The 14,986-nt window shown below is 38.5% G+C and overlaps 1 pseudogene; it reads right to left on the bottom strand.

Annotated features, from left to right (window-relative positions):
- Positions 1-6,434: 6,434 nt before the first annotated feature.
- LOC132624257 (uncharacterized) overlaps positions 6,435-14,986 on the bottom strand; it is a 47,190-nt pseudogene continuing 38,638 nt past the window's right edge.

Genomic DNA, 14,986 nt, shown 5'->3' on the forward strand with positions numbered 1-14,986 from the left:
AATTCCAAACTTTGCTACTCATATATGCTTCTTCGAAAAAAAAATCCCAAATAAGAATGATGCCTTTTACGGATGACATGGAGGGTATCTCTTAAAGCTTTAATCCAACATAATAAATTCACCCTATCGGTATCAACATTCAAGACATATTATAAACTTATATCTCATTCTCTTTTTTCTATTTTTGGAAAACATTTGGCAGAGTTTCCTCTGTACTTCTTACTATCCCAAAACCTGCACGCAGAAAATACCAACAATGCCTCACAGGGCCAACATATATACGTATATATCATATCATATCATAGCCACACAGGGCTCCCAATTTCAAGTAAAAGTATAAAGATGTCAAAACTTACCGCACATATCACACCTCGAGACGTACCTGATCCTTTAATGATCTATCCTGTTATACCTTCCTATCTACCTTCCCTTTCATTCTTAAACTTTACATTTTAATCATACTTCAATATTCTTACCTTATCCGACATGCATCTTTCGCACCGTTGCTTACCTGTGTACTTTGTAACTTCCAATATCATCAGTCACTTTCTTCTATCGATGCCGTTCTTCAGCTGAAATCAAGGGTCAGTATAAGGAATTTCATTTCCTATGGCTGGGCTCTATCGCACGATCTTAGATATGAAAGAAAGGTAACATCCTCAATGTCCTGTAGCATCCTGTTTATAGATGTGGTGCACAACACACCGATAAACAAGACTCTACTAGACACAATCTGTAGACACTCCGAGGATGAACTGCTCTTGATACAATAACGGATACGCGGAAGCAATAGAATAACAAGGAAAGTAAAGGATAGATAGATTGACACAAGAAAATGGAATTAAAAGAAACCTAAAGGTATATTAAACCTAAAGACCTCAATTAATTAACATTAACAGGCACCAAACTCTTAGGAAGACCTCAAGGGAATTAGATTCCCTTGCAACCAACCTCTCAACAAATCTCAAATCAACAAGAGCTTAAATCCATAAGTGTCACGACCCAGACCCGTGGGCCGCGACTGGTGCCCTACTTGGACACCCAGACAGACAAACATACCAAATCGTAACACACTTATTCAAATCGAATACATACAGATAGCATATACGGCCACAAATACTATATGTCGTCTCAAACTTTATCAAACTGTTTCAAACACATTTCAACGCAACCGTGTGCGGACATATATATATATATATATATAACGAAAAGCCGGCAAGGCTATCAAATATGTCAAAAGCCTACAAGGCTGTCAAATGGCACAACAGCCCAAAACGTATATACAAAAGCACGCCGACAAGGCTGCCACAAACATATACAAAATGCACGCCGACGAGGCTGCCATAACGAATAGAGTCATGCAAACACATTCGTACAGAAGTAGGCACACACACCCACAAATACGTCTACAGACCTCTAAACAGACAAACCGAATCATATGGCGGGACAGGGCCCCGCCGTTCCCCTGAACAAATACATATATACATAGCGAACGAATATATACCAAAATGTGTGCTCTGAAATGAGAAGAGCACTCCAAACAGCAGAAGAGGGTGTCCTAAATGGGTAGATCACCAAACTGTGCATCTGTACCTGCGGGCATGAAACGCAGCCCCCCGAAGAAAGGGGGTCAGTACGAAATATGTACTGAGTATGCAAAGCAGAATATACAGAAAGCAAATCTAAGACATAAACGAAATGGAAGTACCAAAAATAAGTGCAAATCCAACATATCAAAATTTGCTTACTTTCAAAAATATGTAAGTAATGCATAAGGTACAGAAGAATATGGTCGCCCACCCGTCGATGGCCCCATAACACAGCATAACACCAGAAAGTTTCAAATCTCCGTATCCCCGTCACATATCACATCACAACATAACGCCATACACAGCATAACACCAAATATAGGTGGAACCCGACCCTCTTTTGCGAGTAGCTCGGTGAACCATAAACACAGCATAACTCCGGAGTACTTCAAAATGCGCACGACAACAGAACCGGCCCGGGACTCGGCGAAAGGAATAACAAAATGCACGAATAGAGTCGTGAGTAGTCATATGCATAAAATCATTATCATAAATTCAAACATAAGTAAAATAATCATATTTGAAATCGGAATAATAGTCATACCAAATTCTTTCAAAGATTCTCCGAATTACATAAAGGAAAGTCGCGGAACCCACGGACGGGTATCGACCCGAATCGGGCCCTCTCATGGAAAACATACTCATTATACATCATGCAAACTCTTATGAAAATATTGGAACAATCCGAGCCTTTATGCGAAACATATGGCATTCAGAAACAAATTACGGAATTCTTTAAAGTGAACCCTTTTTGTACAAAGTTTGGAAATCACTTCTTTCAAAAAAACATAATGGTTCATATTTCATCAAATCATACATAAGAGTGCCAAGGAATATATATATAGATCATATCATGCTCGGATTTCGGATTTGGAATTTCCTTAAGGCTCTAATCTAGCCTATGTAAAACTAAGGCATGCCAAGGAAAGAAGGTTGCTTTACATACCTCGAATGCACTCCAAGATAGCCAATCTAAAGTAAATCCCAATCTACGCCTCGGGCTCCCCATGGTCTACAAATATGCCAATGAATATCCAATATTAAACATAGGCACTTAAGCCATTCATTCCAAACTAACATTAAATTCTACAGAAAATTCGGCAGCATTTCCCCTGTAAATAGGCCAACCCGAGAATTTAACTCGTCCAAAATCAACAACAACAACAACAATAACCAACCTAGCAACATCGATAACCAATTCGAAAGGCAATATAGCAATAGTAACTCTCTTTTTCATCATTCACAACTTTCCAAATATCCAAATCAATGGCTTACCTTCAAGCCAACATCAACGCTTATACATTCAAATACTAACCCAAACCTATACTAACAACATTCAAGAACATTCTAAACAGTTTACATAATTATTCCAACAATCCAATAATTGGCTCCAATGTGGCCGAAAACAGCCCCTAGAAACCGAGAGCAGCCCCCATCCACATTTCACAATTTCAATTCATGATTCGTATCAATAATCCACCATATAACGATATCATTTTCACAAATATACGAATTACATCAAACGCACAATAAGTCTCAAATCAGCCCACACAATTTCAACAAGAACAACAACATATCAAAACAGCCCCCAACTATAACATAACGATGCCCGAAATTCTAACGAACACTTACAATACACCAAGCAGCCCATATGCACTTCTTATACCTTATTTCATGCAATCTTTTTAGCAAATTTCAGGGAAATACAACAGCAGCCACACGACACCACATCATCTATTCATATGAAACTAAACCACATTATTATCTCTATAATCCTTACAACAACCCACAACAATTTTAACTCCAACTCTAACCTTTAAATTCCTTCATTCTCATCACATAATCTATGATTACAACAACCAAAATATTAATTCAAATCAGTCCGTCAATTACAATTAAAACATCCCCTAATCCATAAATCTCAACAAAACAACAAACGAGTTTATAATGCTGTTTTCTCCGTTCTAATTCGTTAAAACTCTAAATAAACACTTTAATAACATAAAAGGAATCTTATAAATACCTTAGCAGCAGCTCAACCACGAAAATTTCATTCCCCAAGACCAATATTTAGCTCAAATTGAAGGCAACGCAACATACAACACTTTTCTCTTCATGAGCTTCGAGATTCGGGGCTCGGATTTTGATCAAAATGGCTTCCTTAGCCTAGGATCTCTCTCTCTCTCTCTCTCTCTAATGTTTTTGGAGGATCTTAGCTGAAAATGATCAGCCCTCAAGTGAATTTGCTATATATATTAACGTTAATGGGCCTCATGGGCCGAAACATTAGTGTTTGGGTCGGGTCCAAACTTGCTGCCCTGCCAGCCCAAATTGCATCGTCCATATTTCCTTATCCAAATATCATTTTGACGAGAGGTTTGTTGCGTTGGAAACTAGACTCGATGAACTTAATTTTAGGATTTTGAAACACCTTAAAACTCCTCATATACTAGGAGATATTCCTCCAACAATATGGGCTAAAAATCTGGTCCGGGATTTTTCTGAAGTTGTTCGGATTCATTTCGTTCAGATTCGTTTAACTTCTAATCCTCTTCTGACCCTCGTGTAACCTCTTATACATACATATACATACTCATATACATACATAACAATCCATACACATCTCGAAGGGTCCGGAGAATCACAATAACCTTAAACGTAACTGGAGAACTTACAAAGCTTCGACGAAACTCCAATCGCAAAAATATATTCATATCTTTTATCCATCTTCTATATCATTACTAATAATCTCAAATACATTAAAAGGGCACTCACATTACCTCATATACGCTCATAACGCGATTTCAAATCCTTTAGGTTACGATGTCACCTCGGGATACTTAAGACAACCATATATATATAACGATATTCTTACTAACTCGATTAACTTTCCTTGAACTTTCTTAACTCATTCTTTCTTGTCTTAATTAAAATAGCACAGACTCTTACGGGGTGTAACAATAAGACTCTCAATTGTTTCTCTCTCTAGAGACAACATAAAACACTCAAAATATTTTCATAATTCATCAAAAAGCCCCTAATGAAATAAAAGACTAGCTATTTATACTAACTAAATAATAGAAGACCCCATTATTACATAAATGCCATTATGAGGCAAGGGCCTTGTTTGGCTAGTCTTGTGGAGATAGAAATCTTGAATATACCAATGTGGCCTCTTGTAAACATAGCCTTCCTTGCTCGTTGGCCACTTTAATGCTTTTCCATCTCCCATCCGTCCTCTCCATGCTATCATCCAAACTTTGGCTCCACGAGACGGTCCTTTAAGTGTCCTTGAGGCAACTCGGCTTGCATCATTCTCCCCTTCTTGAAAGGGATTCGTCCTCGAATCTAAACCTTGGAAAACCATAAGGGAGACAAATAGAAACATACTCCTCAAGGATTGAGGGTTAGCACACAACGCCATAATCACATATTCATGACAAGGATGAACAAACTTGTGGTACAACCACACATCTATGACAATCATGACTAACATTTGCACACATGAGGTATCAAGAAGTTGATTCCTCCAAGGTTAATGACATAAGGTTAGAGTAATAAAACCAATGGACTCAAAATATGAAGTATGCAACTCGACATTGGTTCTATTTGACATGTAGCATAATGTCCAAACAAGAACACTCTCATTTTCAAACAAAGACTCCCCCAAGATAGTGCTCTCAAATCACACAAGGTGTCACCCGGATCAAATGGGACGAACATCCATCTAGTATGGTCAAGAACACAATCGGCTAGATCATAAGAGCCTTCTCCCACATAAGATGCACTCCCTATATGCTCAAGAATGTCATCATATTCAAACAAGTAAAAAAGAAAGGTATCACATAAAATAACTTCCTCATCAATATCACTCCGCAATGTAACCTCACCATACGGTTCAAGGACAAGATTATCCAAGGGGTTACTATGAAGTTGAACATGAAAGGAAGAATTTGCAATTTCTAGACAAGAATTACCTTCCTTTGTAACACTTTCCTTCCCCACAAATGGATCACAATTCCTCAAAGGAAGATCTCCATCGTGGGAAAGAGTGTCTTCATCCCATAGTGGGTTACATATCATATTATAGTCTCCAAAGAAAACTAAACGTTCAACATTACCAAACACCCCACTAGGTTCATCACTCTCAATAGTCATGTCATCCTCAAATAAAACATTATCCTTTACAAGAGAGTAATCCAGGAACAATGAGGAGTCAAAGCATGTCATTTCACTCTCAAAAGAACCAATGTCATCTTTCAATGCATTTTCGCTCACATGACTATCTACATGACACACATCACCACTACAAATTGGAGTCTTATCACATGACAGTAAAGTATGATCAAGAGACTCATTTTGACATGAAACAAGCAAGGGTAAGATGTCACATTCTTTCAATTGACCAACTATATCAACCTTAGCACTAACTAGAGGTACATTAAACACATCACAAGGATCCTCAAGTAGGGAATAATCATTACAAGCAAGTTGAGCAACACAAGTTTCAACACTAATTGGCAGTATGTCAAACTCCCAAGAATTACTAACATGATGTTCACATGACATTGTACTACCATTTAATTCACAAGTAACAACACTAGGTGGACACAAATCGATCTTGCAAGAAGAATCAATTTGGTCATCTAAAAGATCAACTAGTGTTTTAGCACCCGCCTTCGATAATGCACTATCATTCAACGCACAAGTGTCAACACTAGGTGGACACAAATCGACCTCGCAAGAAGGATCAATTCGGTTATCAATAGGATCAACTAGTGTAGGGAAACTTTCAACAATGACATTATCAAGACATGGCAAGGATTCAGTAGGCTCAATGCGTGGTCAACTAACTTTCATACTCAAATTGGCATTAAGATCACTCAACAAAGTAAGAGTATTAGGAGAAATTATTTTACCTTGATTCACATGTAAGGGATCTTCCTCGCCTTGAGACACCAAAGGGAAGCTCATTTGACCACGTGAATTAATGGTCTTGTCCACCGTTCCTCCTTTCAACCACTTCCTTTTCAATGCCGCCCAAATCTCACTTGGGGTTTCTATAGGAGATGGAATAAGTTGAATTTGTGGCATCTCACAAGAGGGACTTTGCTTCTTCCCTTTTGACTTTTTCTTTTGGGAAGTGGTTTTGCTCCTATAACCCTTTTCATGTGGTTCGGGATAATGGCCTCTCAAGCTCTCTTTCATTGCATCCCAAGTAGTGATTGGATCTCCCCTCTTGTACACTGAATAGTGTGCAAGCTTCTTCTCAAAAGTCCTAATAGCCAATTTCATTTTCCTTTCTTGGGAATAAGGGTAACTAGCAAAGATTTCTTCCATCATGAACTCCCATTTCACATACTCTTCTCCACTAGCTTCCATAATCAAGATAGGCCATCTCACATTGGGCTCTTGCACATATGGAAATAGAGGTTTCCTCCTTTCATCCACGACATACTTATGCCACTCTTGCTCATATGGGATCTCATGCCTTTGAAACCAAGGGCCACCTAAACATACGTGACAAGTATCCATTGGAAGAACATCACACCAAACCTCCTCTTTGTACTCACCAAGTGAAATGAATACCATCACTCTCTTATCAATCCAATACCCTCCCTCGTCATAGTAAGGATTTTGCCTAATCACACAAGGTAGCCTTAACTCTTCAACCGCACGAGGGGCGATGAAATTGGTGTAACAATCATCATCAAGCAAAAGGATTCCCTCTATACCACAAAGGTTTACCTTGGTCTCCATGAATCGCCTCTTTGGAACCACCGTCTTTTGCATATGACGACTCCAACTAGTACTCACATTCCCACGCATGCCACTTTGCTTCGGATAGGAAGTACTACAAGAAGAAGCATATGAATGCCCACTAGAAGCCCTTCCATAATCAACTTTAGCACGTTCACTACCTCCATAGACATACCCTCCACAATTCTTATTTTCCCCATAAGACCCATAAGACACGTATGAAGGAGAGTCATATCCCAAGTCGTCTTCATCATCATGATGTATAGCACAAGAATCTGCACCTTCATCATTTGAATCATAACAAGTTTCTTTTTCATCCCTATCTTCCTCATGAGACACATGAGTACCACTCTCTTTACATTCTCCTTCAAAATAGCAATTCTCTCCTCGAACTTCCTCATGATCACCATTCCCTATATAGACCTCATATTCCCCATCGTCACACTTTTGATAGCTCCCATAGTCCTCCCCTTCGTAACTACAACCATCATCATCATAACAATCATAATCATGACCACATGAATCGGAATCCATGGAGAAGTACCTGCAAAGAACACTTAGCAAACACGTTAGTAGTAAAGAAATCTCACCACACTCGTGTTTACACTCGTTTGTGCTCGGCTAGCACCACTCAAATGGATTGGCCGATGTTGATTCTCGATTGGATTCGGTTGCTTGCAAGGTGCACAATTGCTACTTGAGGTCGGAATGGATTCTTGTTAGACTCGAAGAAAGACTGTTAGATTGTTAGATTCAATCTAATGGACTTGAACCAAGAAATTAACAACGAAGCAAAAATGAAGAAAAACACGAAAGAAATGCGGACACAAGAACTAATTAGCAACTAATAAAGTCGATTACTAGTTGTTAATTAGTTGTAAGAATCAAAGAAAAGAAGTTAGGAAAGAGTCAAACCATTTTGATAGTTGGAATTCTTTTTCGAAAACTCTTCAGTGATTCACGCTTTCTAATACAATAACGGATACGCGAAAATGAGAAATTAAGAAGATAAACAAAAGGAAAAGAAAAGATAGATAGATTGACACAAAAATAGGCACAATTAGGCAACCAAGGTTCTTCAATAACCAAGACCTCCTAATTACACTCTAGATAGCACCAACCTCTTAGGATGACCTCAAGAGAATTGAATTCCCAAGCAACCAATCCTCTCAACAATGAAAGATTCAACAAGAGTCATCCATGGTCTCTCTCACAAGTTTCTCTCTCTAGAGACAACTCTCAAAATCACTCATAAATTTTATCAATTCATCAAAAAAATCTCTATAATGAAATAAAAGACTAGCTATTTATACTAATGAAATAAAGAAGACACTACTTTATTACATAAATGTCATTAATGAGGCAAGGGCCTTGTTTGGCTAGCCTTGTGGGGATAAAAGTCTTGGAATTAGGAAAGTGGCCTCTTTTGCAAATATAGCCTTCCTTTACTCGTTGGGCCACTTTAATGTTCTTTCATCTCCAATCCGTCCTCCCATGCTATCATCCAAACTTTGGCTCCACGAGACGGTCCTTTAAGTGTCCTTGAGGCAACTCGTCTTGCATCACTTTCCTTCCGTTTCGTAGATGAAAAGCGGATGCTCCCAGAAAATCAGGCTTTCCTTGCGCTATGCGGACCAAAAGCGGATGAACAGTACTTTTTTTTTTTGAAAAAAATCAAAAATTTAGACTAAGTACTTCTGTTTTTTTTTGTTGGGCCCGCAAACACTTTTTCACAACTTTATTTGAAAACTTTTGGATCAAATGGCCCTTTGGAGAGTCTTCTTCCTTATGAAGATTTGAAGGTCTTCAAGAACACAAGAACAATTCAAAAATTCAACTACCCTCAAACCAACTCGAAATTAGCTCAAATTTCGAATTTATGTTCTCTTTGATGTAGAGAACAAAACCCAATAGGTTTTAACCTTCAATTTTAACCGAATCCCAAGACCCACTTTTCAAGTTCTTGAGTTCTTTAAAGCTTCAAATACCAAAAAAGGTAGATCCTTAAATCCTTGGTCAAATACCTCCAAATTTCGGATTTAGAGTCCTTATCCACTAGAGAACAAACCCCAATCAACTTGAACCTTCAATTCTTCTTCGTCTTCAAATCTACCTACCTTGTTCTTGAAGCTTTGAAGCTCAACAATGGTGGAACAGAAACCCTAACTCCAAATAGCTCGAAATGGAAGATTTGGACTCTAAAAACACTAAGAAACTCTATTCTAACACTAGATTCAACAAAATCAACAAGAAAATTTGAGATTTTTTTTTTAATTTCAATTTTTTTTTGTTGAATCAAAACCCAAGACTAGATTTGGTGGAACAAATCTAAACTAAGCTCTGATACCAATTGATACAATAACGGATACGCGGAAGCAATAGAATAACAAGGAAAGTAAAGGATAGATAGATTGATACAAGAAAATGGAATTAAAAGCAACCTAAAGGTATATTAAACCTAAAGACCTCAATTAATTAACATTAACAAGCACCAAACTCTTAGGAAGACTTCAAGGGAATTTGATTCCCTTTCAACAAACCTCTCAACAAATCTCAAATCAACAAGAGCTTAAATCCATAAGACTCTCAATTGTTTCTCTCTCTAGAGAAAACACAAAACACTCAAAATATTTTCAAAATTCATCAAAAAGCCCATAATGAAATAAAAGACTAGCTATTTATACTAACTAAATAATAAAAGACCCCATTATTACATAAATGTCATTAATGAGGCAAGGGCCTTGTTTGGCTAGTCTTGTGGAGATGGAAATCTTAAATTTGTGAGTGTGGCCTCTTGTAAACATAGACTTCCTTGCTCGTTGGCCACTTTAATGCTTTTCCATCTCCCATCCATCCTCTCCATGCTATCATCCAAACTTTGGCTCCACGAGACGGTCCTTTAAGTGTCCTTGAGGCAACTCGGCTTGCATTAGCTCTGATACCACTTTTATCACGACCCAACCCCATGGGCCATGATAGTGCCCGAGCTGGACACTCATATACATATCTACTAGATATAGTCAAACTGAATCTATGAACAATATGGAAACTTGCAAAAGAACTCTGAAGGTTCATAACGTCATCATATGTATATATCCAGATAAACTGTCTCCTGAGGAGTCTCAACTAGTCAAATCATAAAATGATACGCAAGCCGACAAGGCTGCCACTACATACGAACATATCCATAGCACATCGTATAGACACCGCTGAACAAAACTTATACACAACCCACACATATGTGTACAGACCTCTAAGAGTATCGATAGCGAAATATGACGGGACAGGGCCCCGTCGTACCCCTGGATAAACATATACATATACATCATAAGATCTGTACCAAAAGTCTAGGCTCCGGAACAACATAGCTCTCCAAGACAGCTGACTGGAAATCCTAGGCTGGGGGATCACCGAATCTAGTGTCTGTACCTGCGGGCATGAAACGCAACCCCCCGAAGAAAGGGGGTTAGTACGGAATATGTACTGAGTATAAAGCATGAAATTCAATAAAGGGAATCAGAACTAAAATAGTGATTACCAGAAACAAGTATGACTTCTAAAATATCAATACACTTGCCTTATGAAATGAAAATCATGCATATCAATATAGTATATCATATCCGGCCCATTATGGGACTCGGTGAATAAGGTCGCCACATACCATCCTTGGTGCCATTATCCCATCATCACATCATAACTGTTACACCTCGGAAAAATCCTCCATTGTCGCCCAATTGAATGGACCCGCGAGGGGTACGAGTATCCGATATTTTCGTGAGTAAGAAATAACATTTGATGACCCTAAGTGAGATTCTGAAGGTAATTGCAATAAGAGATAGTTTATGCTCCATAATGAATAATTATAGGTTCTGAAAATGTGGAAATTTGCAGATCTACATTTTGGCCAGTTGCACGTAAAATGAAATACGGACCGTAAAGTGGTATACGGTCCGTAAACTGCCATGTCGTATTTTTGTTTCCGAAACTTCAACTTTCTGCCAAATTATCAAATGGCTACAAACGACCTGGAATACGGACTGTAAAGTGGTTTACGGCTCGTAAACTGAGACCGTAAATCACTATGTCTTCAGCCTGCCTTTCTAGATTTTGATATGCTTAAATACGGTCACAAAATACGGTCCGTAAATTCGAATACGGACCGTAAACCCAGTTTACGACCACTGTACTGTTTATTCCGGATCAGATTTAAGTCATTAAATAAGGGATCCAAGTTTATTACTTCATTTCCACATTTCATCCCTTCTCTCTAAAAACATCTCTCTACATTTATTTCCATAAGTTTTCAAGGGTTTTTAGTGACCAACAACATAAACCAAGTGAATCAAGTGTAAGAAAACCCATTAAAATCATCAAGTCAAGAAAACTCATCAAAGGGAAAACTAGGGTTTTTGCTCAAGTGGAGTATTTTGACCAAGGCTCGTTCCTACAACATCTAAGGTACGATTTATGGTATTTATATATTGTTTAAGGTATTTGAGAGTTAAAATTCTTGGACATTAGATGAGTATAGGAAAATGGGTCATGAATGATGAATAGTGACGTTTTGAGAAATAGTTTCAATTGAATTGCGATTCTTGTGGTTAATGTAAACGATTAATGGCCATTGTTATGGTATTGTGAATGTATTGTTGACGTTTGGGAGTTGAATTACGATATGGAGGAATGTTGCATAAATAAAGGAGATGCTGTCCGATTTTCTCTAGCTTTAGCCATGTGTGCTAGTTGTCGATTCTAATGATAGCATGATTTTAATCAAGGTAGACACATAAGCTTTGGAGGAGAACAAGAACGTATAGAATAATTGATCGGAAAGGTATGTAAGGCTAACCCTTCTTTCATAAGGCATGGTTCTTTGGCCAAACGTCTAAATCTACTATAAGACTATGATTTCTTCAAATGACTTGATATTCCGTGCTAGTGAGCTCACGATCCTCGATACACTATGATTGTATTAGATCCCTCGTATGACGAGTACGCCTAGAAAGATAGACGTGACGAATAATGATAATAGTGATAATGATAGTAATGATGATGAGAATAATATGATGCTAAAGGTGCCAACGGGCTATTGTATGTACATGTGCCTATGAAGGGCTATAATAAGACCCCGAGCTTATGATGCCGGGTAGAATATATGTATATGAATATGTATAGAGTATGTATATGAATATGAAATGCGCGCGCACTTCTACAGAAGGTACGGATCACCCTGATGCCTTGGTAGGGCCAGGTATGTATGACCTTGAGCCTTGGTTGGCCAAGTATGTATGAAACACCGAACCCTCGTGGTCGGGCATGCTATATTTGTATATATATATATGCTATGTATATGACATCTATATGTGTACAAATATGTTATGTATATGAGATGTAAACGATATGAATGTGAGTAAGGATATGTAAATGGTTACGGGTACGGGTATGGAGCTATGTACACAAATACGCATTAGAAATGAAAAATTCCTATGTAAGGTAAGTTAAGTGCCTGTGACGATGAGATTACTGTTTCCCATCTTGTGCTAATTCTCATGATTGTTCATTTTTCTTCTATATCGATATTGATCATGCTTTACATATTCAGTACATTCTTCGTACTGACGTCCTTTTGTTTGTGGACGCTGCGTCATGCCCGCAAGTGCTCAGGGAGACAGACTTGATCCTTAGCTGCTTTATCAGAGATTACATAGCAGAGCTCCATTTCATTTGGAGCTGTAGCTTTTGGGTACTTATTCTTTTGTGTACATAATTATGGGCATAGCGGGGTCCTGTCCCGCTCATGTGATATGTTATACTCTTCTTAGAGGCTCGTAGACATGTGTATGTGGTTGGATGTGTTTGGCCTTGTCGGCCTATATTTTGTTGGCCTCGTCGGCCCATGTACATTGATGTGGCATAGATGCCTATGATGATATAAGAAATGTTATCGTCTAATGGGACTAGTATGATGGATGACTAGAATGCATGATTTGATTTATGGCTCACCTAGATGTTATGTGAAAGTATGTCAAAGGGGTGCCCGGGTGGGACAGCACCGGGTGCTCGTCGCGGCCCCCTAGTCGGGTCGTGACAATAACACCATCACATCATAACACCATCACATCATCATATATATATATAGCGTATCCCAGCTCTCTAGTGATGGACTCGGTGAACAATGCAAAGAAACTGTGCACGAGAACGTATCCTGGCCCGGGACTCAGTGAAAGACATATTGAGGCATGCACGAGCAGAGTAGTGAGCAACCATATGCAAACTAAATCATATCTGAGACTCAATAGAATAATCAAAATGAACCATCATTTGAAAATCAAGACAATAGTCATATCAAGTACCTTTCGAATGTCACTATGGATTATGTCAAAATAGAACTTCTGGAATCATATACACGTATTAAGACATAATGAAATAGCTGCTGGGAATCAAGAACATTAGCCATCCTAGTGGCTCTAAGAATAGGAACTTCTTTGGAATCATATACATGTCGTATGTTCGTTTCATAAAGATCATGCCAAAAAGAAGAAAGGGTTAGCTTTACATACCTTTAACGCTTATCTGTAACACAATACGTATACGCTGCCCGAACTGTCTCAGCCTATATTAAGACGTCAAGAACTATGGTTAAGCTACGGGAAGATTCAAGACGTATTCCAACGTTAGTAGTTTATTTCTAGAAAATTAGACGATGTTTCCCTTATAGTCAAACCAACGACATAACAACCAAGTCAACATCAACAACCACACGTTCAAGTACTATATCGAAACTAACCAAGACATGATTCAAGGATACTCCGAACAACCCGCATAATATTCCAATCAGCCCATACATTACAACTGTCACGACCCAATCCCGTAGGCCGTGACTAGTGCCCGAGCTGCACACTCGTATACGTACCAGTTAGCTATAATCAACCCAAAACTAAACATAATATAGAAACTTGTAAAGCAAACGTCGTCTCAGAACTGTCATATATATATATATATATATATATATATATATATATATATATATCAGGGTAACCTGTCTCCTGGGGAGTCACAACCAATCAAAGGATATCATAATACATGAGCCGATAAGGCTGCCACATCGTACGGGAACATCCCCAAACATATACGCAAGCCGACAAGGCAGCCACTACATACAACACCTCAAAATATATATATACGCAAGCCGACAAGGCTGCCACTACGTACGGGAACATCCCAAAATAAGTCATATAGACACAACTGAACAACATATATATACAACCCACACATATGTCTACAGACCTCTATGAGTATCAACAGTGACATATGACGGGACAGGGCCCCGTCGTACCCCTGGATAAACATATATATACATCAAAAGGATCTGTACCAAAAGTCTAGGCTCCGGAACAATGGAGCACTCCAAGACAGCTGAGTAGAAGTCCTAAGCTGGAGGATCACCAAAGCGGGTATCTGTACCTACGGGCATGAAACGCAGCCCCCCCGAAGAAATGGGGGTCAGTACGAGATATGTACTAAGTATATAAAGCATGAAATACAATAAGGAAGATCATAACTGAAGTAGAGATTCCAGGAGACAAGTATGATAGTCAAGAAATCACTGTACCTCTGCCTTACGAAACAAAATCATG

The sequence above is a fragment of the Lycium barbarum genome, chromosome 12, assembly GCF_019175385.1.
Source record: "Lycium barbarum isolate Lr01 chromosome 12, ASM1917538v2, whole genome shotgun sequence".
Lineage (NCBI taxonomy): Eukaryota > Viridiplantae > Streptophyta > Magnoliopsida > Solanales > Solanaceae > Lycium > Lycium barbarum.